The sequence below is a fragment of the Anabrus simplex genome, chromosome 1 (genome assembly GCF_040414725.1).
Source record: "Anabrus simplex isolate iqAnaSimp1 chromosome 1, ASM4041472v1, whole genome shotgun sequence".
NCBI classification, from domain to species: domain Eukaryota; kingdom Metazoa; phylum Arthropoda; class Insecta; order Orthoptera; family Tettigoniidae; genus Anabrus; species Anabrus simplex.
The window spans coordinates 79,693,455-79,717,900 of NC_090265.1; positions in this window are offsets into that span (position 1 = coordinate 79,693,455).

Below are 24,446 nucleotides of genomic sequence, written 5' to 3' on the forward strand. Positions count from 1 at the left end.
TTTTTTGAGTTTTCACTTTTAAGGCATTCTGCCCCTTCTATAATATTTTGTTTCATATGTACGTTTTTGTAAACCTTCCCCGCACCGTTAAACTGCCGTCCTATCCTTGCCACGGCCATTACCACGCTCCCGTCTCCTGCTCCACTACACACAGTGGCTCGCGTCTGAAATGAATTTCTGCACGCCGCTGGCCCCTCAACCTCTCCACAAAACCTGTGCCCTCAAAAAAAGATGATGGTCCAACAAAATTCTGCCGCCTAGCTTTAATGTTTCAGTGCCCCTGCAGCCGCGCGGCGCTGTACCGCTACTGGAATAGAGGATGGGCCCCCTCTCTTCCAGCGAGGTCGACCAGTGTACGGCGAGCCGGAGCCCTCCTCCCGGCCAAGGCTGATGTGCGGCGCACGACCTGCTACTTGCCCGCAGCCTGTATATGTTCACCGCGGGCGCGGCGTGTTTCAACACCACGGCTCCCCTCATAGTGCGGGCGAGCGGTATCTCAGAGTACTTGAGGGGTCCGAGCGGCCTCCTCTGGACGCAAGCTGCAACGGCCGGTCTGGCCATCCAACATAATCAACATCAACTATATGGACATTCCAGATCAACTTTACTACCTTTTCTTGGGTATTCTACTGCAATATTTGGTGGACTTAGAAAATTTTCCTCAACTTTAAAACTAAAGTTTTCCTTCTGAATTCAACTTCTACAAACATAAAAACTTTACTTCTCCAGTTACAACAAAAATTTTGAAACTGAATCAAACCACATTAAGAAAAACTTATAAATCCTTCGGCAATTAATCTCCATATCTACATCATAACTTGGACCTTGTTTTCAAACAAATTTCATGTGTCATCCCTGGAGGAACTTTTGGGGGGGGGGAGGTCTGTACCGGGCGGTACACCTCAACGCCGCTAATTTAAAATGTGCGCCAATTGAAACTCCTCTGCTGGAGGAAGTCTGAACTTTATTGACGGTATTAATTTTCAAGTTTCTCAGTAGATGTCACTACGTGGAAAATTTGGTGTTTTTGAACTGTGTCATTTTCGACGTATTTTTGTTTTGCTTGTAGTAAGAAGTGTGAACTTTTTCTTCTAGAGGACACTACTGAAGATCAACAATAGTGCACCCTAGTGCGGAATGAAAGAACTGATTTTTTGGAGAAATTTTTATTTCAAAAGTTTGTTTCTGGTTAAATTTCTTTCTGTTATTGTTTAAGTTGGCTGTATACCCCTCTCTTTCCCCTTGTTTTGTATTTAGCCAATCCCGAATTTCTTTAATTTATTTCTGACCAATCCGATGTATCTTCCCCCAACTGGGATATGTTGCTGTACCCTACCCAATAAAGTGATTGTGGGCGGGTGTTTTTTTCCCCTAAACGCCTCGAACTTTCCGCGAGAGGATATAAACTGCTGATTTTTGGGTCTCTGTGCCACTTCTGTTCCATCTTTCAGTGTGTAAAGTACATAGCAGGGGGCGGGAAGCGCCTCTTTCTCCGGCAGCGGTCAACAACCAGGTAATGGCCGATTAATTACTTCTTTTCTTGCTTGCTCAGCAGTTTAACTCTCGGGGCGGGTCCGAAGTTTTTCCATTATGTAACCTTCCTTAAAATGTAAAAAAAAACTGGTATCTATTCTATCTTGTAAACAACATATTGGGATAGAGAGTGCTTAACCCTCTCGAGCTCCCACTCATATTGTTTTGAGGTGAACTTATTTTCTCAACCTATTCTTCCTTAACATTATGTAAATTTGTTTCTTTTCTAAAGTCACCTCCGTAGTATGGGATTAGCCCTTGCATCAGTGGCCTAGAGCCAAATTAGGTTTTGAAACAAATACATTAGGAGTGCAGATCGCCTCCTCTCAAATTGTTATTTTAGAGGTCATGTAATTACCCTTTTTCATTTAATAGACCTCAGTAGGTTGGGTATGTTACCCCTGTGTCTATGTCCAGAGAGGACAACTTGAAGGTGGAGTTTGGTGTGGCCTTTGAGAGGCTTAAAGTTGAGAGCGAGTGGCTCTTTTTCGAAAATTGAGTGTTGTATGCCTCGAGGAGGCTTTTCGGTGTAAATTGGAGCAAGTGCTCCTGAGCATGAATGGGGTTTTCTGCCCCTCTGTTAATTCTTATTTTGAAGTAAGGTTGGGCTGATTGCCCAAGCATTGTGAAGTCGGGTCGCGAAGCCCAAATCCTGTAAATATTGTAACTACCTTTTGACTTGCTACTCTGTACCTGCCATGCTTGTTATTTCTTTTGAAAAGAAAATATAACCTTGTTAAATTTTAAATTAATTTTACTTTCGTAGCTTGAGACCTGTTCACCAACCCGCACCTTCTTTCACCTCTACCTACCACCAAAACACGGTAACAATAATAATAATAATAATAATAATAATAATAATAATAATAATAAAGCAAAGTCACCTCCGTACAGGCCATGAAGGCCCTTGGAGGAGTGGAAGGTAAAGGCTTAACCTCGGCACGTGATGGGGTAGAGTGGTTAGCTCTACGCCCGGCCGCCTTTGTCCCCAGGAATTAACCTGGTACTCATTTTTGGTGTAGGGTGAGTGAACCTCAGTGCCATATGCACCTCCGGAAGTGGAAATCTCGTTTCTTAAATTTTACGACTTCCTGACGGGGAATCGAACCCACGTCCTTCCGGGTGAACCGAGCACGCCTTTACCGCCTCGGCCAAGACTCAAGCATTCGTGGCAAGAGTGCCAACAGGAGAACATCAGTCCGCGTGACAGGAGAGCAGGCATATTCTACAACGTGGCCCACAGATGGCCGTATAGATGATGAATGAACGAATGAATGAATGATGATGATAATAATACTACGTAATTTTTAAACCGGTCCGCTTCTGTGGTGTAGTGGTTAGCGTGATTAGCTGCCACCCCCGGAGGCCCGGGTTCGATTCCCGGCTCTGCCACGAAATTTGAAAAGTGGTACGAGGGCTGGAACGGGGTCCACTCAGCCTCGGGAGGTCAACTGAGTAGAGGTGGGTTCGATTCCCACCTCAGCCATCCTCGAAGTTGTTTTCCGTGGTTTCCCACTTCTCCTCCAGGCGAATGCCGGGATGGTACCTAACTTAAGGCCACGGCCGCTTCCTTCCCTCTTCCTTGCCTATCCCTTCCAATCTTCCCATCCCTCCACAAGGCCCCTGTTCAGCATAGCAGGTGAGGCTGCCTGGGCGAGGTACTGGTCATACTCCCCTATTGTATTCCCCGACCAATAGTCTGAAGCTCCAGGACACTGCGCTTGAGGCGGTAGAGGTGGGATCCCTCGCTGTGTCCGAGGGAAAAGCCGAACCTGGAGGGTAAACAGATGATGATGATGATGAATTTTTAAACCGACTGTACGTCGCACCGATACAAATAGGTCTTATGCTGACGATGAAATAGGAAAAGGCTAGGAGAAGGAAGGATACGGACGCGATAGTTCCAGCACTTGCCTGGTGTGAAAATGGGAAACCATGGGAAACCATCTTCAGGAATACCAACAATAGGGTTCGAATCCACTATCTTCCGAATGCAAGTTCTCTAATCGCACGGACAACTCGCTCGGAAATAATAATAATAATAATAATAATAATAATAATAATAATAATAATAATAATAATAATAATAATAATAATAATAATAATATGGCCACCGCCGCCGCTTCCTTTCCAATCCTATCTCTGTCGCATCCTTTCGTCACCGTAAACCTTCGATGTGCTATTGTGAAGTTAAACCGCTAGAAGGAAAAATCCTATGATAATAACAACATTTGTAATAGAATTGTTTACTTTTTTACTCACAAATATATTTCAGTTCAGGAATATTATTATTATTATTATTATTATTATTATTATTATTATTATTATTATTATTATTATAGCTTGCGTTTCAATTAACAACTATTGCCGAACATTATCATAACCTTACTTTGTCAAATAAACACATAGTGCTTCAATAATTTTGGCTCCTAATTTTCATATTAGACTTAAAATGCTTGGAGTCTGGTGTATTTCTAAAACAATTTACAAAAACATCAAAATTTAAAAACTAGGCGATAAAAGGCAAAGTATTTGTGGATTCTTATGTAAAAGAACTTATGCGTCTATTCATTGAAAAGCACTTAATTTAAGAAACTTAGAACACATTTTATTTTCGATCTTCTGTGTGCTTTTATATTTGTGACGTAGTGCCCTTGAATTCCGATGCTGAGGGATACAAAGGTATATGGATGGGGGGGAGGGGGTCGGCGAGGGTCATTATTTCTTTTAAAAAACTATCAAAGTGAGCTGTCTTTGGAGGCACAACGTGCGAAATCTGATATGGAGTTGAATGTATTATTACTTTATATTGATTTCGTTTATTAAGCTCTGTTGAATAAATAAACGAACAAATCGTTGCTGTTACAGTAAAACCTCGTGTCTCTCAATTCTCTTCTATCCATTGTTTTCCCTAAGACTAGTCAAGCCTCCCAGCCACATGTAACACAATCGATCTGAACAACGTTCGTTGACTTCATTGTCCTATGGTTACATATAAAGGAAATTGAACCTTACCATACCCCGCTGTAGGAATGTATGTTTGCATGACTTAGGGCCCATTTACGAACTCCTATATCATAATGTACTTGCCGTCCATTTTCCTTTATAGATCAGCATAGGAAAATGAACAAAACGAAAATTGCACTGATGGACTGTGAATTCATATGAGCGTGTTATTTCCACTTCAAAAATAAATTAGTATTTCCTCCACATGCATTGCAGTAGTTGAATATTATCGACTGCCAAGAGCAATTGAGACCAGAAAGATGTAATTCCTTAGTAGCAGTAGCATACCCATTCCACGTGCCTCTTATTATAAGTTTCGTAGCGGTTGTTGAAAACATTCATTAACAGACAATGTAGGGTTCCTATATTACGAAAAACGTAAAATTAAATTTCCTCAATTGAGACAAAAATTGAAAGGATAAAGGGCCCGAAAATGTTTCAAATTTTGTGTCTTGGGTAGATCTATAAAACTAAAAAACACATTTCGAGAATCACTTTCAGTCTAAATGCAGTTCCGGAAAATCACTTGTTTCTTTACTCGTTTTCTTTTTGTTTCAAATCCTAGCCAAATTAAGTTATTCTGTAAACTGTTCTTTGATCTTTTGAAAAATATCCACACCGAATGTAGTTATGGATTGACTCACATTAGCGCTCGTAGTGGTGCTTAAGTGAAACAAAGCACTGACTCACACTAGCGCTCGTGGTGACAGAAAAAGGCAAACTGCTAATCTAATCGACCGGATAACGATGATTAACGAAAGGATTGTAACTTTTTAGGAATAAACTGGCAAATCGATGGCTTTCTTTAAAAACCTCGTAAGTCGGAATACTCTTCCTATCCATTATATTCCTTAAGACTGCTCACGCCTCCCAGTCTCATATTTATATGCAGTCCAAAAGAATAATTTTCGTTATGGTCACTTTCCTCTGCCAATTTGTAAAGGAAAATGAACCTTCAATACATTATACTGTAGGAGTGTGTAAATTTGCCATGCAATCAACATTCCTACAATACGGTACGGTGAGGTCCATTTTCCTTTAGACATTAGCAAAGGAAAATGAACACAGCGAAAATTATTCTGATGGACTGCATACAAATATATGACCGGGAGGCGTGACCAGTCTTAAGGAATATAATGGGTAGGAAGAACATTTGGACATACGAGGTTTTAAAAGAAAGCCATCGAAATGTACCCGTGCTTCCCTACGGTATTATACCTAAATTTATAATTTAATGCTTAAACTTTTATACATAATGCGCCGAAATTCGCGATCTGACTCGTTTTCTGAGGGATTACGGCAAAGTTCCTCCTATTTTTCAATCTTTCTTTCCAGCAATAGATTTCGTACTTTCTGAGCTAGGTCCAGGTATTCCAACGGTCAGTTGGGTCCCTAAATATTTTCCTATAAGCATTTTTTTTATATGGATCAAATCCTTGAGGAGATCCGGCCTGTTGTCGTCTTGGGCGCCTTGGCGGTACTGAACCCGCGGCCGGAATGCAATCGTAGTCATTAATCGGCCAGGACCCTTTTCTAGCACGGTCCGCACATTTTGAAGACGGTCCAGAACATTATTATTATTGTTAACATTATTATTATTATTATTATTATTATTATTATTATTATTATTATTATTAATTAATATTATTATTATTATTATTATTATTGATGATCTGTACCCCACAGCAAGATGCAAGACCGCTATTTGGCGGTAAATTACATCTGCTGCCATCGTCATTTCTGATAATGTGACCAGCACCATCGCCGCGCGTAGGCAATTGCGCGAGGTTTCTGGCGACACGAGTGATATACTTACGTGCATTATTGACCTTAAAATAGAGGTGAACAATTGCACGGTCAATATCATTCCTATCGTTTATTTCAAATGTGTTTAAATTTTAATTTATATGCCAGGAGAATCTACAGTAATCTAACACTTTGTTCTCCAAAGGAAAAGATGGCTCTTGAAAACGAAACTTTGAAAGATTAAAAATGATCAGTTTATGATCAGAAAAAGAATATCATGAACAGTAAAATCAATTGGTCTTCACTCGTTTTTCACCCCACCGCCGTTAAATTGATTCCCCACCCCTAAAAAATGAAGGTGTGTTTCTTTATGTTTAAAGAAGATTCCAAATGCCAATGCTCGCGTCTGTTACCTTCATTTCCGAGATATAAGTATCCCCATAAAAAGAATTCACTCTTTACATTTCCTTTCACACTCCCCCCCCCCCCACTTGAGTGAATTTTCCGGCAAAAGATACTTGTTTCATTAATAGTAAAGTACCTTCTAAATACCAATTATCACGACTCTAACATCTTCCGTCTTTGAGATATGTGTCCTCATAAAAGGAATTCAACTCCTTTTCACCCCCGCTCCCCAAGATGATTTCCCCCAAAAAACGCTTTTTTTGGTTTTAAAGGAGTTCCAAATACCAATGTTCACGTCTGTAACAACTTTGTTTCTTTAATTTTAAAGCAGATTCCAAATACCAATTTTCACGTCTGTAAAATCTTAAGATAATAATATCCTCATACAAATAATTCAATTAATTTTTCAATTCCCCCCCTTTACGTGGATTACCGAAAACAAAAATACGTACTTCTTTATTTTAAAGGAGATTCCAAATACAAAACTTCACGTCCGTAACATCTTCAGCTTTTGAGATATCAGTATCATAATGAAAAGAATTCAACCCCCTTTTTCAGTCACTTTTACAACTCCACCCGTTTGGTTTTTCAGAAAAAAATACATGATTCTATATTTTTAATAGAGATAAAAATACAATTTTCACTTCGGTAACATGTTATGTTTTTGAGATATACTGTAGACATGCTCATTTTAATATTTGCTCCTCTTTATAGTTCCCCGTAAGTGGAGTTTCCAAAAACCAATCACCTATGTTTCTTTACATTTACAGGCGATTGTAAAAGTTTCAAACAAATTTATTTAAAAAACCACCACTCATAACGTGTAATTTTCAGGAGATTCCAAAATACCAATTTCTACGTCGGTACCATTTTACGTTTCTGAGATATACTGTAGATATAGAATTTTTAAAAATTCACCCCAATTTGTCACTCCTGTTTAACCCCATTAATTGGATTTTCCAAGAACAAAAAGATACGTGTTTATTTCCAAAGGAGATCACAAATGCCAATTTTCAGGTCTTTAATATCTTCTGTTTCTGAGATATAAGTATCCTAATTTAAGGCATTCAACCCCTTTTTCACCCTTTTTGACCCCTCCTATTGGGATTTTCGGAAAACAAAAAAAGAATTGTTTCTTGGGGATTCTAATTACCAATTTTTACATCTGTAGACATCAAAGTTTTGAGATATACATACACTCATTTTAAAAATTCACCCCCTCTTCACCCCTCCGTTAGTTGGATTTTCCAAAAACAAAAAAGTACGCGTTTCCTTATTTTTAAAGGAGATCCAAATACCAATTTTCAGGTCTGTAAGTTCTTAGGTTTCTGAGATATAAATTAAATTCATTCAACCCATTTGTCACCTTTTTTCACCCTTCCTATTGGGATTTTCCGAAAAAATACATGTTTCTTTATTTTTAAAGAAGATTTTAAATACTTATTTATTCACCTGTAAACTTGAAAAGTTTTGAGATGTAGATACAATCCTTTTTAAAATTAACCTCAGTTTTCACCCCCCCCCCCATTAATTGGATTTTCCAAAAACAAAAATACATGTTTCTTTATTTTTAAAGGAGATCCCAAATATCAATGTTCAGGTCTGTAATATCTTCAGTTTCTGAGATATAAGTGTCCTCATTAAAGGCATTCAATGCCTTTTTGATCCCTTTTCACCCCTCCTATTAGGATTTTCCGAAAACAAAAATACGTGTTTCTTTATTTTGGAAAGAGATTCTAAGTACCAATTTCTACATCTTTAAACTTTTAAAGCTTTGAGATATAGATACACTCATTTTAAAATCTCTCCCCCCCCGCCCCGTTTTACCCTCCAATTAATTGGATTTTCCAAAAACAAAAAAAAATACGTGTTTCTTTATTTTGAAAGGAGATCCGAAATACCAATTTTCATGTCTGTAATACCTTCAGTTTCTGAGATACACTGTATCCTCATTACAGGCATTCAGCCCCTTTTTCACCCTTTTTTCACCTCTACCATTGCGATTTTCCGAAAACAAAAGAATATTTGTTTCCTTATTTTCAAAGAAGACTCTAAATACCAATTTTTACGTCTGTAAACTTTTAAAGTTTTGAGATATAGACACACTCATTTTAAAATTTAAACCCCCGTTTCACACCCTTAGCGGCGGAATATCCAAAAAACATCCCTTTGCGAGCACCTGCATTGTAATGTAAAAGTATCCCCAAAATTTCATTTCATTATGTCCAGTAGTTTTGGCTCGGCGATGATGAATCAGTCAGTCAGTCAGTCAGTCAGTCAGTCAGTCAGTCAGGACAAGTTATTTTATATATAGATAAGGAATCTGCTCCACGTATAACACCTTTTGGGCTATGTCCGTTGGACTTAGCCTGAGAAACCGACCATTCATGATATCTCCCTTATTAATCCCCCTGTTGAAAACATTCACATGAGAAAAATATTAGAATTGGATTTCCACCCAGTTTGGTCGATTTGTAGTCAGATTGGTCTTGTACTTTATATATTGTGGGAGAGTAAAATCACCAATGCGGTTCCCTATAAAACCCCAGTCCAATTTGAAATGGTATTGACCTTGAAACCTACCCTTGGACAGGTGGATGTTAAATATAAAGTTTGTTTCAAATATCTTCAGTAGTTTTAAAGTTATAAGAAATACGCTTTACAAGCACCCGCTCTTGAGTTAAGTCCGGTGGAACTTGTACCGAAAAACGGTCCGTTAATGATATCTCCCTTATTAATCCTGGTATAGAAATGATACACATGAGAAAAAAGTTTAGAAATTAATTTCCATTAAGGCAGGTAGATTTCCATTAAGTTTGGTTGTGTACATTTTGAGAGAGTTCAAAATCACGGTTTCGGTTTCCTATAAACCCCCCAGTCAGTTCAGGGATTTAGAAACAGTATTTACCCTAAAGCCTACCCAAAGACAGGTGGATTCTTAACATGAAGTTTGGTGGAAATATATCCGATGGTTTTCATGTTATAGAAGTACAGACAAACAAACAGACACTAAAACTAAAAATTATGCAGATGGTCATTATTACACCTGAAACGGATAACGGTAGAGAAATTTCGCCAAAATAGTCAATGTACAGACACACGGTTGTTACAGTTTTATTTATATAGAAGAAAATAGATAAAGAATCTATTCTCATAGTTTATTATATTTTATTTAGTTGAAATTCGTAGCACAAATTCCTAGGATGTTTTCAGTATTGAGTTGCTTGCCTGAAGGGCTACACTGTGAATTTTTCTACTACTTAAGGTTAAAATAGCGCCATTTGAACAGGCACTCCTCATATGTGGCTAGGAGGCGTGACCTATCTTAAGGAGATTAATGGATATGAAAATGCTTAGGAGATGCTAGATTTTGCTGTAACAGGAACGAAATAATAATTTACAACACATATAGAAACATTTCAGTCAGTTTTGGCGTCAGAAATGCTAGCCGATCTCACAAACGTGCTAATTATATTCAATGTGGAGACGCCAGGTAATTTGGAAAAGTTCAGGTTGAACGTATGTGCAGGGTGGCCAGCATATGTTTTTCACCTCAATTAGCGGTAGGTGACTGTGAAAGCTCCATGTTCCTACTGTGCTTTCAAATCTTCCAGCTTCCTTGCTAACCGCATTCACAGGGCTCCACTTGCTTGTAATGAACTGTTAGAATAGAGCGTGTTGAATACTCACGACCCTCACAAGATAACTGAACTACTTGGAAGTAACACAGGTTGTTAAACAAGATTTGGCTCAATAGAGACCTTTTGGGTTTCATCTTAGCGTTTAGCTCTCTCTTGCTTTACAACGAGATGACGATACAATTAACGCAATACCTTCCCTGTAACCCTCCGGCAATGAGGCCTAATGCTTTCCCTGTGTAAACGTGAGACGTGTTCTCGAGCATACTAAGCCACTCCTGCTCACTTAGCTACAAGGATACAATCGCAAACTGAGATATAAAACTAATCGATTTTTAAAATCAACATGGAATATAAAATATTTTGCATTTAGGACGTAATAAATGACATCAGGTTCATAACGAAATAAATTCCGAGGCGTGGAACTAACAAAGGCTTTGATTCCCGTATTGATGATTTGTGCAATGAATGCAGTAAATTAGCTGTTTAATGAACATTGCAGAACACCAGATAGATTGGCGAATACAGTAAATTATGATTATGATGACATGGAATCACGCGGAATCACAGTTATTTAGAAGCTATTCGGAAAAAATATCACCCTCATTACCATACGTACCATACGTACATGCAATAAATCAACAAAATGTAATGTTCAGAATGATAATCCGTTTACAACAAAATCTGACTTAATAACGTAAATTTTGCGTTCCCTGTGTGTAAGCTGAAGTACAGTAGTTGTTTCTGATAACTGTAATTATAAATTCACAGTGTGAACTGTGTTTGACAAGTAGTTTAATAGGATTCTCGAACACTTAATTCATTTTGATTAAATTAGAATGTATTTTCTTGTTATGAAGTATTTAGTGGGAGGGAAACTATTATTATTATTATTATTATTATTACTGAGTTTCCGTGGTTTCTCAGAGGAATATGAAGTGCCTGGGTTAAATGGCTAGAAAAGGGATTTCTTAGAGCAAACATTACAAAATTAGGAAATTGTATTTCTTTCCTGTCTTAAAATTGAGAGATGGAAAATCTAATAGAATAGCAGAACAATTGATCAGGTTAATAATGATCTCGTCAGCTCTTAGAGTATCTGGGACTTAGAAGTCCATATTGCTCCTGATAGGTACGAGTACAATATTTTGAAAGAGCAAGATTTGCTCCGAACAGGTACACTTCAGGGGAGTCTAAGCTCCAATATATTAAGAGTCTATCCCCAGCCCCTAAGAGGCGATCAGTTTCTTTTGACACGCTAAAATTACACTACGCAACTTATCTGATGACCCCACTACAAAGTTTTCGTCATAGCTCAATAATAATAACAGTTACTGTTCCCAGAGGGAGCTAAAACGAAGAAACAGTTACCCTATGGATAGTACAGAATAAACAGGGGCATAATTATCCATACTACATGGCCTTAAGAGTAAAAAGGAAAGGTTGCACATAACCGGCCATCAACAAAAGGCAAGGAGGCGAAACGCCCGTACTCCTCATAGAAATTTCTAGAAACCTAAGTGGGCTAAGGGCCCAATGATACAGCGGCTAATCCTATACTACAAAGGGGTGAATAAAGGAGGAACGTTTAAAGCCGAGACAACATTAACCAAATTTAGAGGTTGAAAACCTTATTCACCCAATTGCAAGGTTGAATGGGAGAGGACAAAATGTCACCATTCTTCGTTCCCTTACATTATATATTTTCCAGTGGGTAATAGAACCATAGTCCTAAGATCGCCACAAATACTACATTTAAACCACCAGATTACAAAATTACATTAAAAGAAAACAGCTGGAACCTTCCTCTCAAACTACCTGCAGGCACTATCACATGTTTAGGTAAATTCTGCCATCACCTTGTATCGCTGGATGTTCTTCATGCAGACCGCGCCCCTGCCTCCCTAGGCCTCCGTCAAGCCGCACTCCTAAGCACTGGACCAATTCAGACAAGACGGCGCTAATGTGCCTTGCTTTTATAGTTTCTTAGGGGAAGCTTCCAGATTAAATTGGAACTACCCTTTGTTGATAGACTGAATTCCCATACACATCCCCGAGGTTTGATTGGCAAGAGAAAATATTTCAAAGCATCTGATTGGTGGATTACAATAGACGAGGAACCAGCTGAAGTGTTGACAACTTCGGCATATTAAAACATTTCAGAAAAAGGTTTACCCACTCCCAAAATAAACATTACTCTATCCAGTAGTTTGTTTTTAGTCGAGCAGGGAGCATTATTAAATAGATGGCAGAACCATCTCTCCATTGAAGAAACAAGTCTCTGGGAGTTTAAAAGTTCAAGTACGTTGGTATAGAAGGCCGCAGATTAAATGGCCGGGAATGGGAACTCCTGGTACAATTTTCATTATTCAGTCATGTGGTTTCGGCTAAGAATCACATAATTTCAAATGTCCCTTTCTGGGGCTTTAACATTTGCCCATTACTCCCGCATTCGTTGCCGATGTTATTCCTTTCCTTGTCCGATCCACGTCTTCACTGTTTTCAACTTCGGCTTTTCTCGGAAACTCTTATGGTCTTGAAATTTCCTTCTAGCGCTCCAGGATATCATGTGTGATGCCCATCTCTTGTAGATCTTTTTCTACCTCTCTGAATAAGGCCCTTTTTGTCTTCTAATCTTGGAAGTAGGCGAAGATCCGCTTGGTTGACTTTACATGGCTCATTCTTATCACGTGACAATATAAAAACCTCCTCTTTCGCATCTTGGTTTCTGGAGGTCAAATGGACTGTATCGCGATTGACCTGTCTAAAGCATTTGATAGGGTGGATCATGGGAGACTACTGGCAAAAATGAGTGCAATTGGACTAGGCAAAAGAGTGACTGAATGGGTTGCTATATTTCTAGAAAATAGATCTCAGAGAAATAGAGTAGGTGAAGCTTTATCTGACCCTGTAATAATTAAGAGGGGAATTCCTCAAGGCAGTATTATCGGACATTTATGTTTTCTTATATATATAAATGATATGAGTAAAGGAGTAGAATCGGAGGTAAGGCTTTTTGCGGATGATGTTATTCTCTATAGAGTGATAAGTAAGTTACAAGATTGTGAGCAACTGCAACGTGACCTCGAAAATGTTGTGAGATGGACAGCAGGCAATGGTATGTTGATAAATGGGGTTAAAAGTCAGGTTGTGAGTTTCACAAATAGGAAAAGTCCTCTCAGTTTTAATTACTGCGTTGATGGGGTGAAAGTTCCTTTTGGGGATCATTGTAAGTATCTAGGTGTTAATACCAGGAAAGATCTTCATTAGGGTAATCACATAAATGGGATTGTAAATAAAGGGTACAGATCTCTGCACATGGTTATGAGGGTTTTTAGGGGTTGTAGTAAGGATGTAAAGGAGAGTGCATATAAGTCTCTGGTAAGACCCCAACTAGAGTATGGTTCCAGTGTATGGGACCCTCACCAGGATACTTGATTGAAGAACTGGAAAAAAAAAAAAGAAGCTCGATTTGTTCTGGGTGATTTCCGACAAAAGAGTAGCGTTACAAAAATGTTGCAATGTTTGGGTTGGGAAGAATTGAGAGAAAGAAGAAGAGCTGCTCGACTAAGTGGTATGTTCCGAGCTGTCAGCGGAGAGATGGCGTTGAATGACATTAGTAGACGAATAAGTTTGAATGGCGTTTATAAAAGTAGGAAAGATCACAATATGAAGATAAAGTTGGAATTCAAGAGGACAAACTGGGGAAAATATTCATTTATAGGAAGGGGAGTTATGGATTGGAATAACATACCAAGGGAGATATTCAATAAATTTCCAATTTCTTTGAAATCATTTAGGAAAAGGCTAGGAAAGCAACAAATAGGGAATCTGCCACCTGGGCGACTGCCCTAAATGCAGATCAGTATTGATTGATTGATTGATTGATTGATTGATTGATTGATTGATTGATTGATTGATTGATTGATTGATTGATCTATCAGTTATCATTTCTACATGGAAATAAAGCTCGTGTTTGTGCCTTGTACTGTATTCACCTTCGTCTTTGCTGGAGCCCAATATTTTCCTCAAAATATTTTTTCTTAGATCTGAAGTTTTTCAATAAGGCCGTTTTGTTCATTGCAAGGCACAGAAGGCCTCCGGACGAATGACTGTGCGGTAGTGTCTGAACTTGGCGTTCAAGGTTATTGATCTTTTGTTGCATACATCCTTGGTTACATGGTATTCCTTTTACATTTTATTCATAAGTGAGATGAAGGCTTCTTTCTCAGACTCACCTAGATATTTAAAGGTTTTTGTTATTATTAATTCCCTACTTGTTGTTTAAATACAGGGACTGAAACTGCCATTGAGACATAATCTATTGCGAAAGTGCAGAAGTCAATAAACGTTACACTATAAAAACTTTCTCTTCTATTAACTTACATTCTTACATTCATTTCTTCACCGAGTCGTATCTGGTGACACATCTCAATGGACACCGGTCAGCTGAAGATCCCTCGCAAATGTTAGGCGCTAGGTGTTGCTTGAACTTCCACTTTTTCATCTGTAACCACCTGATTGTATCCAGTCCTTGGGATATTTTCATTATCCATCCACTACTGAACATGCCTCGCAAATTTAATTCTTCTTTTGGCAAGGATTTTGTTCAAGCTACGCATATCCGTTCTGCTAGATGTCTTCATCCATAGGGTAGCCACGATAGCGTTTTTTCAGAATTCATTTGAGGCGCCGTTTCTGAAAGACCTGAAACAATGGCTCGTAAGCTGAATTTGCTGATATTTGAGGAGCATACTGAGTCATTGATATAATAATGATAACATAGAGCTACAACTCTATGGTCCGACTCATTGGCCAAATGGTCAGCGTACTGGCCTTCGGTTCAGTGGTTCCCGGGTTCGATTCCCGGCTGGGTCGGTGATTTGAATCGCTTCTGATTAATTCTGCTGGCTCGGGGACAGGGTGTAAGTGTCCGTCCCAGCACTCTCCTCATCATCGTCCAACAACGCACTACCGTACTACACTAACAACCACCACAGAAACACACTATAGTGATTACATCCCTCCATATAGGGTTGGCGTCAGGAAGGTCATCTGGCCGTAAAACAGGGCCAAATCCACCTGTGCGACGCAGTTCGCACCCGCAACCCCACATATGTGGGAAAAAGCAGTTGCAAAAGATGATGAAGAAGAAGAAGGAAAGAAGATCTGCAATTCTATGGCTCTAGAAAGTGTTCACACTCATATGCAGCCCATTCATAGAAAAAAAAGCAAAATGTATTAAGATCAGATAAACATCTATATTACGCCTACCAGTTTCAAAAACTTTTCATTATACCACATTTCGACGGCTTACATGTAAAACCTCATATGTCCCGATGCTCTTCCTACGCATTATTTTCCCGGCCATGTATGGACATACAGTCCATCAGAACAATTGTCATTGTGTTCAATTTCCTATGCTAATGTGTAATGAAAAATGGACCTTACCATACCGTATAGTAGGGATGTTGTTTGCATCAAGTATTTACGCACTCCTACAGTATAATGCATTTAAGGTTAAATTTCCATTACACATTAACATAGGAAATAAAGATAATGAAAATTGTTCTGATGGGCAGCATATCAATATGTGGCTGGGAGGCGTGACCAGTCTTAAGGAAATGGGTAGAAGGAATATTGCGAGGTTTCATAAGTAAGCCGTTGATTTACAAGGGCTTCTTAATGTCTTCCACAGTCCTCCTGGTGGAAACTAAACTTAAAGAACAGGATATCGTAATCATTTAAGGAAATGGCTATAGTGACAATTCTACACGTGCGATCGATAATCTAGGTGTTAGTTCCTTTGAAACGACGATCATCATGATCGTCATCGTAATCAGTAGGGTTAGGTATTAGTTGGATTCCTTATTGACAATGGTATGTTATTACATTCAAAGATTTTACACTACACTATAATTGAAACCTTATGAAGAGCAAGTGCCACCAACGTTACAGTGACTCATATAAAGACAAAGTTTTATGGATAGTCTTCAACTCTGAGACATGTGGCAGCATGGTTCAAGGTTTAGCATGCTGGCCCTCGGTCCAAGCGGTCCCGGGTTCTATATCCGGCCAGGTCGGGTAAATCAATCTTCACTGATTAATGGCTCGGGGCTAGGTAAATTTCGACGCTGTTCGGGCAAAAGGTCATATCTCGAAATGATCTTCCTATTCATTACTTTCCTTAAGACTGGCCACGCCTCCCAGCCACATATTGATATTTAGTCCATCAGAACAATTTTCGTTGTGATAATTTTCCTATGCTTACTTTTCTTCTTCTTCTTCTTCTTCTCCTCCTTTATCTGTTTAGCTCCCAGGGTCGGTTTTTCTCTCGGTCTCAGCGAGGGATCCCACCTCTACCGCAGAAAGGGCAGTGTCCTGGAGCTTCAGACTCAGGGTCGAGGGATACAACTGGGGAGGATAACCATTGTCTCGCCCAGGTGGCCTCACCTGCTATGCTGAACAGGGGCCTTGCGGGGGGATGGGAAGATTGGAAGGGATAAACAAGGAAGAGGGAAGGAATCGGCCGTGGCCTTCAGTTAGGTACCATCCCGGCATTTGCCTGGAGGAGAAGTGGGAAACCACGGAAAACCACTTCCAGGATGTCTGAGGTGAGAATCGAAACTACCTCTACTCAGTTGACCTCCCGAGGCTGAGTGGACCCTGTTCCAGCCCTCGTACCACTTTTCAAATTTCGTTGCAGAGCCGGGGATCGAACTCGGGCCTGCGGGGGTGGCAGCTAATCACACTAACCACTACACCACAGAGGCGGACTCCTATGCTTACATGTAAAGGAATATGAACCTTACCATACCGCACTCTAGGAATGTATGTTTGCATGACCTATTTTCCTTTACATGTTATCACACACAAATGAACACAAGGAAGATTTTTCTGATGGACTGTATAGCCATATGTGGCTGGGATGTGTGACCAGTCTTAAGGAAAATTATGGATAGGAAGAGCATTTTGAGATATGACCTTTTGCCCGTACAGCGACGATTTGCCGTCTTCAGGTATAGAATTAATCATAGGTGGCCCATCCTCGCAGACGGGCAGGTCACCTAAAGGCATCAACTCGAAAGACCTGCTCCAGCCTTCACCGGAGGCCACACGTAATAGAAGAAAAGTATATTCTATCGGACAGAATTCACGTATGTGTTAACCGTCACCATTCAAGACAATACTTCAGAAACAAGACTTCAGAAACACATCACTTGCAAAACTGATTGTTATTTCTAAATCTGGATCCCATTCTTGATTTAGCCAGCATCCTGTACGTAGACACGTGTAATTTTTTCAATGGTATTTCCATTAAGCCTGATAACAGCGTTCTCTATTTTCGGCTAGCTGATAACCATGAATTTTGTTTTCTGAATATTCATTTTGGGGCAACACTCCTTGCATGCCTCGCTGATCCTGTTCAAAAGGAAATGCTTTTACTGGAAGAGGAATTCGTCTATGTTCGGGCAAAACGTTACATACGCCAATGTTCTTCTTATCCATTATTTTCGTTAAGACTAGTCATGCCTCCTAGTTGCATATGGATATTTAGTCCATCAGGACAATATTAGTTGTGTTCATTTTCCTATGCTTACGTGCCAAGGAAAATGAACCTTACCGTGCGCACTCTAGGAATGTATGTCCGCATGACTTATTTCCTCACTCCTAAAGTATAATGAACTTAAGGCTCATTTTATTTTTACACTAGCATCCGAAAATGAACAAAGCAAAAATTGTTCTGATGGACTCCATGTCCACATGTGGCTGGAAGGCGTGACCGGTGTTAACGGAAATAATGGATACCAAGAGCATTGTCCGACTCATTGCCTGAATGGTCAGCGTACTGCCCTTCGGTTAAGAGGGCCCCGGGTAAGATTCCCAGCCGGGTCGGGAATTTTAATCGCTTCTGATTAATTCTTCGGGCTCGGGGACTTTGTGTTGGTGTACGTCCCAACACAATCCTATTCATATTCATACAACATGTCATACTACCAACCACCACTGAAACACGCAATGGTAATTACATCCCTTCTTATATTGCTGGCGTCAGGAAGGGCATCCGGCCGTAAAACAGAGCCAAACCCACATGTGCGACGCAGTTCGCACCCGCGACCCCACAGGTGTGGGAAAAGCTGTAGAAAAAGGAAGAAGAAGAATGGATAGGAAGATCATTATGAGATATGACCTTTTGCCCGGACAGCGAAGAATATACCAAGGAAGTTCCTCCGATAAATTTGCAACTTTTTTGACATTTTATGAAAAGAATAGGTAAACGACTGAAAGGGAATCTGCCCCCTGGCTAGAGCCTTAAATGCATATCAGCGGTGCCTGATTGATTCATTAATTGATTGATTCAGTCTAAATTATAACTACTATCACTGTATCATCTACGAATTAACCGCTGATGGTATTGAGGATTACTGATCTATTATAATAGGAATACAATTGTGCTTGAAAAGTTTAAAGCTTATGTCTTCATGACATGGATATCGCATAACGCAAATGCCATATCAGAATAGGCCATGAAGGTCTTTGTTAGGAATAGGCTTCGACTATTCGTAACCTCGACACTACGGTTGGGGCAGTGGTTAACCCTATACCCGGCCGCATTTAACGGCAGGAATTAAATTTGCATTCATACTCGTGTTGTAGTCTAGGGCAATCTCAGGGTCTAGTAACTGTCCAGAAGTGAAAATCTCAATTCTTGATTTTCTGGCGGAGATCCAAATAATGACCTTTCAAGTGAATCGAGCAGGCATTTACCAACTCGACTAGGCTGTCGCTATAGAAATCTAATAGCCGTTTGTAATTTCCATGAAAGACTACGCATTTCTCATATGTACGTCCTTTTGGCCAGTTAATTTTAGAGCATTGATATTCCTGTTAGCTCTCACTAAGTGCTTCCTGAAGCTTGTCTCCATGATCCTAATCTTCTTCTCCTCGTAGTGAATACAGATAAATAATTATGCAACATGATTATTATTATTATTATTATTATTATTATTATTATTATTATTATTATTATTATTATTATTATTATTATTATTATTTACTTAATCCGTTTAACCCAAGGGTTGGTTTCCCCCCACGGAATCAGCGAGGGATCCAATCTCAACCGCTCAAGGGCAGTATCCTGGAGCGTGAGACATTTTGTCGGGAGATACAAGTGGGGAGGACGATCAGTACCTAGCCCAGACAGCCTTACCTGCTATGCTGAACAGGGGCCTTGTGGGGAAGGGAAGAGTGGAAGGGACAGGCAAGGAAGAGGGAAGGAAGTGGCTGTGACCATAAGTTAGGTACCATCCTGGCATTTGAATAAAGTCCGGCTCCATAGCTAAGTGGTTAGCGTGCTGGTCTTTCGTAACAGGGTTCCCGAGTTCGACTCCCGGCAGGGTCTGGAATTTTAACCATAATTGGTTAATTGCTATGGCACGGGAGCTGGGTGTATGTGTCGTCTCCATCATCATTTCATCCTCATCACGACGTGCAGGTCGCCTACGGACGTCAGAGGAAAAGACCTGAGTCTGGGGAGCCGAACTTGTCCTCGGACACTCCCGGCACTAAAAGCCATACGCTATTTCATTTTTCATTTGCATGAGGGAGAAGTGGGAAACCACAGTAAACCACTTCGAGAATGGCTGAGGAGGGAATCGAAAACCCCTCTACACAATTGACCTCACGAGGCTCACTGGACCACTATCAAGCCCTAGTACCACTTTTCAAATTTTGTGTCAGAGCGTGGGGGGGGGGGCATCGGCCTCCGGGGGTGGCGGCTAATTATACTAACCACTACACCACAGAGGCGGAACATAGATAAATAATTCTAGTCATAAAATGAGAAATCATAGAACTTCCACATATTAAATGAATATTTTTCTACCAAGCAGAAACCATCTTGCTGTGTATGCGTTTTATTGTGTATCGTCACATTTTTTGACCATGATTAAACTCTTTATAATATCCTCTATCCTTCGATTTATATCATTACCCGATCATCACTAACACCTAGTGCGGCTAAATGGCTAAATAGTTAGCGTGCTGGCCTTTGGTGCAGGAGCTCCAGGATTCGATTCCTGGTCGGGCGGTGATTTTAATCTTAATCAGTTAATTCGAATGGCTCTGTGTGTGTGCCGTGTTCTTCATTAGAATTCATCATAGGTAGAGCCCCATCCTCACACACGCGGATGTCACCTATAAGGCGTCATCTCGAAATACCTGTCCCACACCTCTTCGGAGGCCACACACCATTATAATCTTACTAACATCTAACACCCACAATGCAATTCAATTCTATTCTACTAAATCATAATTTAGTTTCAAATATTATAGGATAACTGATCAAAAGCCAATTTGTCTACGGGATTGCCCCTGAAGAGAATCTGGTCTAGCAAAGCGAAGACCGACTCTATCCCTCGGGCGGATCTTATGCTTTCTGTAGTCTTTCTGTGGTGCTTCCATTTTAAAATCTAGGAGTAAAAAATAGCGTGGATTTATTAGTCATAGGTGAAATAGTACCTTACTATATACAAATAGGCGTCTCAGAGTACTCGTATGTCCTAGAAACACACATCGTAATCATTCTCATGACATTTATCAGACAAAAAAGGTCACCAAGTTTTCACAAACCGGAACACGTACACTACACTTCCAATTGCAAATGGAGAATGTAAAATGAAATATCGTCGCTGCCGGGACAAATCCTCCTATGTGAAATAGCTTAGAACTTTGGCAGGTAAGGTTCTGTCATCTAAGGTGCAATATTGTGTGAATATGGTCGAGGCATTTCCACTCTTCATAATGTACAGTAGCTCAGTCCGGTTGTATTTGAAGGTGCTCAAATACGCCAGCCTCGTGTCGGTAGATTTACTGGCAAGTAAAAGAACTCCTGCGGGACCAAATTCCGGCACCTCGGCGTCTCCGAAAACAGTCAAAGAAGTTAGTGGGAGGTAAAACAAATAACATTAGAAAAATTATTATAATGTACAGTACGTGTTGCGGGTCAGTATATCTCCAAAAATATTATCACAAGGAGGTTTTGTCCCGGCAACGACGATATGTGCTTTAGCGATCGTATTATTACCTGTAAAGATGAGGCCGTATAAGTCTCTCGTATGAGACCGCTTAGAGTATTCTTCCTATTTACGGGACCCACACCAGGAATAATTGATACGAGAACTGGAAAAGATCCCAAAGGAAACAGCACGATTTGTTCTGGGTGACTTCTGACACAAGAGTAGTGTTACGAAAATATTGTGAACATTTAGATGGGAAGGCTTGGGAGTAAGGAGACGATCTGATCGTCTCAGCGGTATATTCCGAGCTGTCGGTGGGAATGTGGCGTGGAATGGCATTAGTAGGTAATTTAACTCGATTTGAGCTTTAAAAGGTTGGACAGATCATAAAATGAAAATTTCAAATTCAGGAGGACAAATTGGTGTAAATATTCACGATAGGAAGAGGAACTGGAGATTGAAAGAATTTACCGTAATAAAGTTAATAATGTTATTGTATTTACGTCCCACTAACTAATTTATCGGTTTTTCGGTGACGCCATGTTGTCAGAAGTTTGACCCGCAGAAGTTCCTTTACGTGCCGGTATATCTACCGACACGAGGTTGACGTATCTGAGCACCTTAAGAAACCACCGGAGTGTGCCAGTAACCCAGCGCCTCGATCGTCTGAGCCACTCAGCCTAGCAAAGAATTCATCAAGGAAAATATTCGACACTTTTCCAAGTACTTTGAAAATATTTTATAGAGAATCTGCCACCTCGACGATGGCCCTAAATGCACACCAGATCTATCATTACTGATTTATTTTTTTATTATTATTATTTTTTTATACCTCGCATTCCGACTGATTTAATGTGCATAATATAGGGAAATAAGCCTACGTGGCTCAGGCGGCAGCGCTCCGGCGTCTCACGGCTGGGTTGCGTGGTTCAATCCCGGTCACTGCAGTGAGTTTTGTGCTGGAAAAAGCGGAGGCGGGACAGGTTTTTCTCCGGGTACTCCGGTTTCTCCTGTCATATTTCATTCCAGAAACACTCCCCGATATCATTTCATTTCATTTGTCATTCAATAATCATTGCCCCAGTGGAGTGCGACAGACTTCGGCAGCCGGCACAATTCATATCCTCGCCGCTAGATGGGGGTTTCACCAATTCCCTTCCTGACCCGGTCGAATGACTGTAAACAGGCTGTGTATTTTCATTTTTTCGATATAGGGAAATGATGCTAGTGATGCTAAAAGTTCGAAAAAACGTTAAACTCCACAAAGGTGTGAGGAGAAGCAAAAATATGTTATGAATTCGACCTGAATAGGATTAAGTAAAGGAATGAAGAAATATTGTTTACCTCTCGGTGTCTCTGTCTTCGTGTACAAAAATTATTTTCCTGAGTATGAGGTAATTGCCTGAATTCCAAGAAAAGCACGAAGCTCCTCGTGCCGAAGGTAGATCATAGGACATTATGAAAGCACCAGAGAATTCTTGTTAACCTGCGTCGATGTATTGCTGCTTATTGGTCACGTTGTCAGTACAGTGCAGTGAGACGAATTCGATTCCATGGAACGGACATGAATTTTTCTTTTTTGTCCGGACTGATGTAGTAGTTTTATCATCTATTTCAACAAGGTCTCAAAGTACAACATTTTATATTAGAACAGATTGTGTAGGATATGAAGTTTAAGTTACACACATGATTTTAAGATACGTTAAGAAGGTAATAATTGAATCAATGTTCAGATAACTCACGCTGTAATAATAATAATAATAATAATAATAATAATAATAATAATAATAATAATAATAATAATAATAATAATAATAATAATAATACTTTCATGTTAACCCAGCTTTGAAACAATCTGTATCAGGGGCAAAAAAAATAAGGAAACGACTGAGGTAGAAAGTTAAATTCCAGTGAGATGCTTCCAAAAGGGAGATTCTTTCAAAAACATTGCAGAACCTCACTGTCGCCAGACCTGAAGATGGTTTTCCTTGGTTTCCTCTTTTCACACCAGGCTAATGCTGGGATTATACCTTAATTAAGGCCACGGTCGCTTCCTTCCCACTCCTAGATCTTTCGTATCCCTTCGTCGCTATTAAAACCTATTTGTGTCGGGGAAACGTAAAGCATTGTTCTAAAAGAAATAAAACCCTCATGCTTATCGTAATTACAAATAGTATAGATAATCAACGGCTTGGTGGAATTTAGTAATGTTGAAGTTCTTGAACATGTAGTGGGCCATCGACAGGAAGTTACCGTATTTATACCGGGTGAAGCACTTAAACGAACACCGCAAATATTTACAGAACGAGATGTGGAATTGATCCGCTGCTTTTACACAATGAGAATGCATACAGGACCTCATAAATATAAACCACGCAGTGATTTCAGCAATGCACGAAAAATGATTTTTGGGCTCTCAGATCATTTTTTTAATTAACACAGAGAAAATAAAATAAGAGGCGATGACTTTTATTGCAGGGTTCTAGTGCAAGTAGTTCGTGAAATACAGCGATTTTTAACTGCAAGTTCTATCTAATGCAGACGACAGCCATTACTGGAGTATGTGCATTTACTACTTTGTTTTCAAAATGATAGACATTGGCGACATACTGCAAGTCTTTCACTCAATGATCGCTCCACATGACGTAGTATTTCAGAAGAAATGTCCGTATAGACTACTGTAACATATCATCCAGAGTGCTCGGTGGGTTCTTGTAAAGAACAAATTTAAAATCTCCCCATAGAAAAAAATATCTACAGGCGTTAAATCGGGTTAAAGGGCCGGCAAGCTTACAGGTCGTTTGCATCCATTCCAGCGATTGAGAAACACTTTTTCAAGAAAAGATGTACTACATCTTGCACTATGACCAGGCACCGATTATGCTGATACCATATGAGGAGCATCTGTTCAAAAGGTGCTAATTCCACATTAAGAAAGTTGTGGATAATAGCTCGAGAAACGTAAAATAAATGTCACATGGAACGTACCCGTGATCAGGTTTGTCACAAAGTTTAAGGAATTACATCTTCGGTCTCTGGATTGCTGATGGCAATCGATAGGTCTAATATTGAACTATCGTAATGCATGTGGATAAAATAC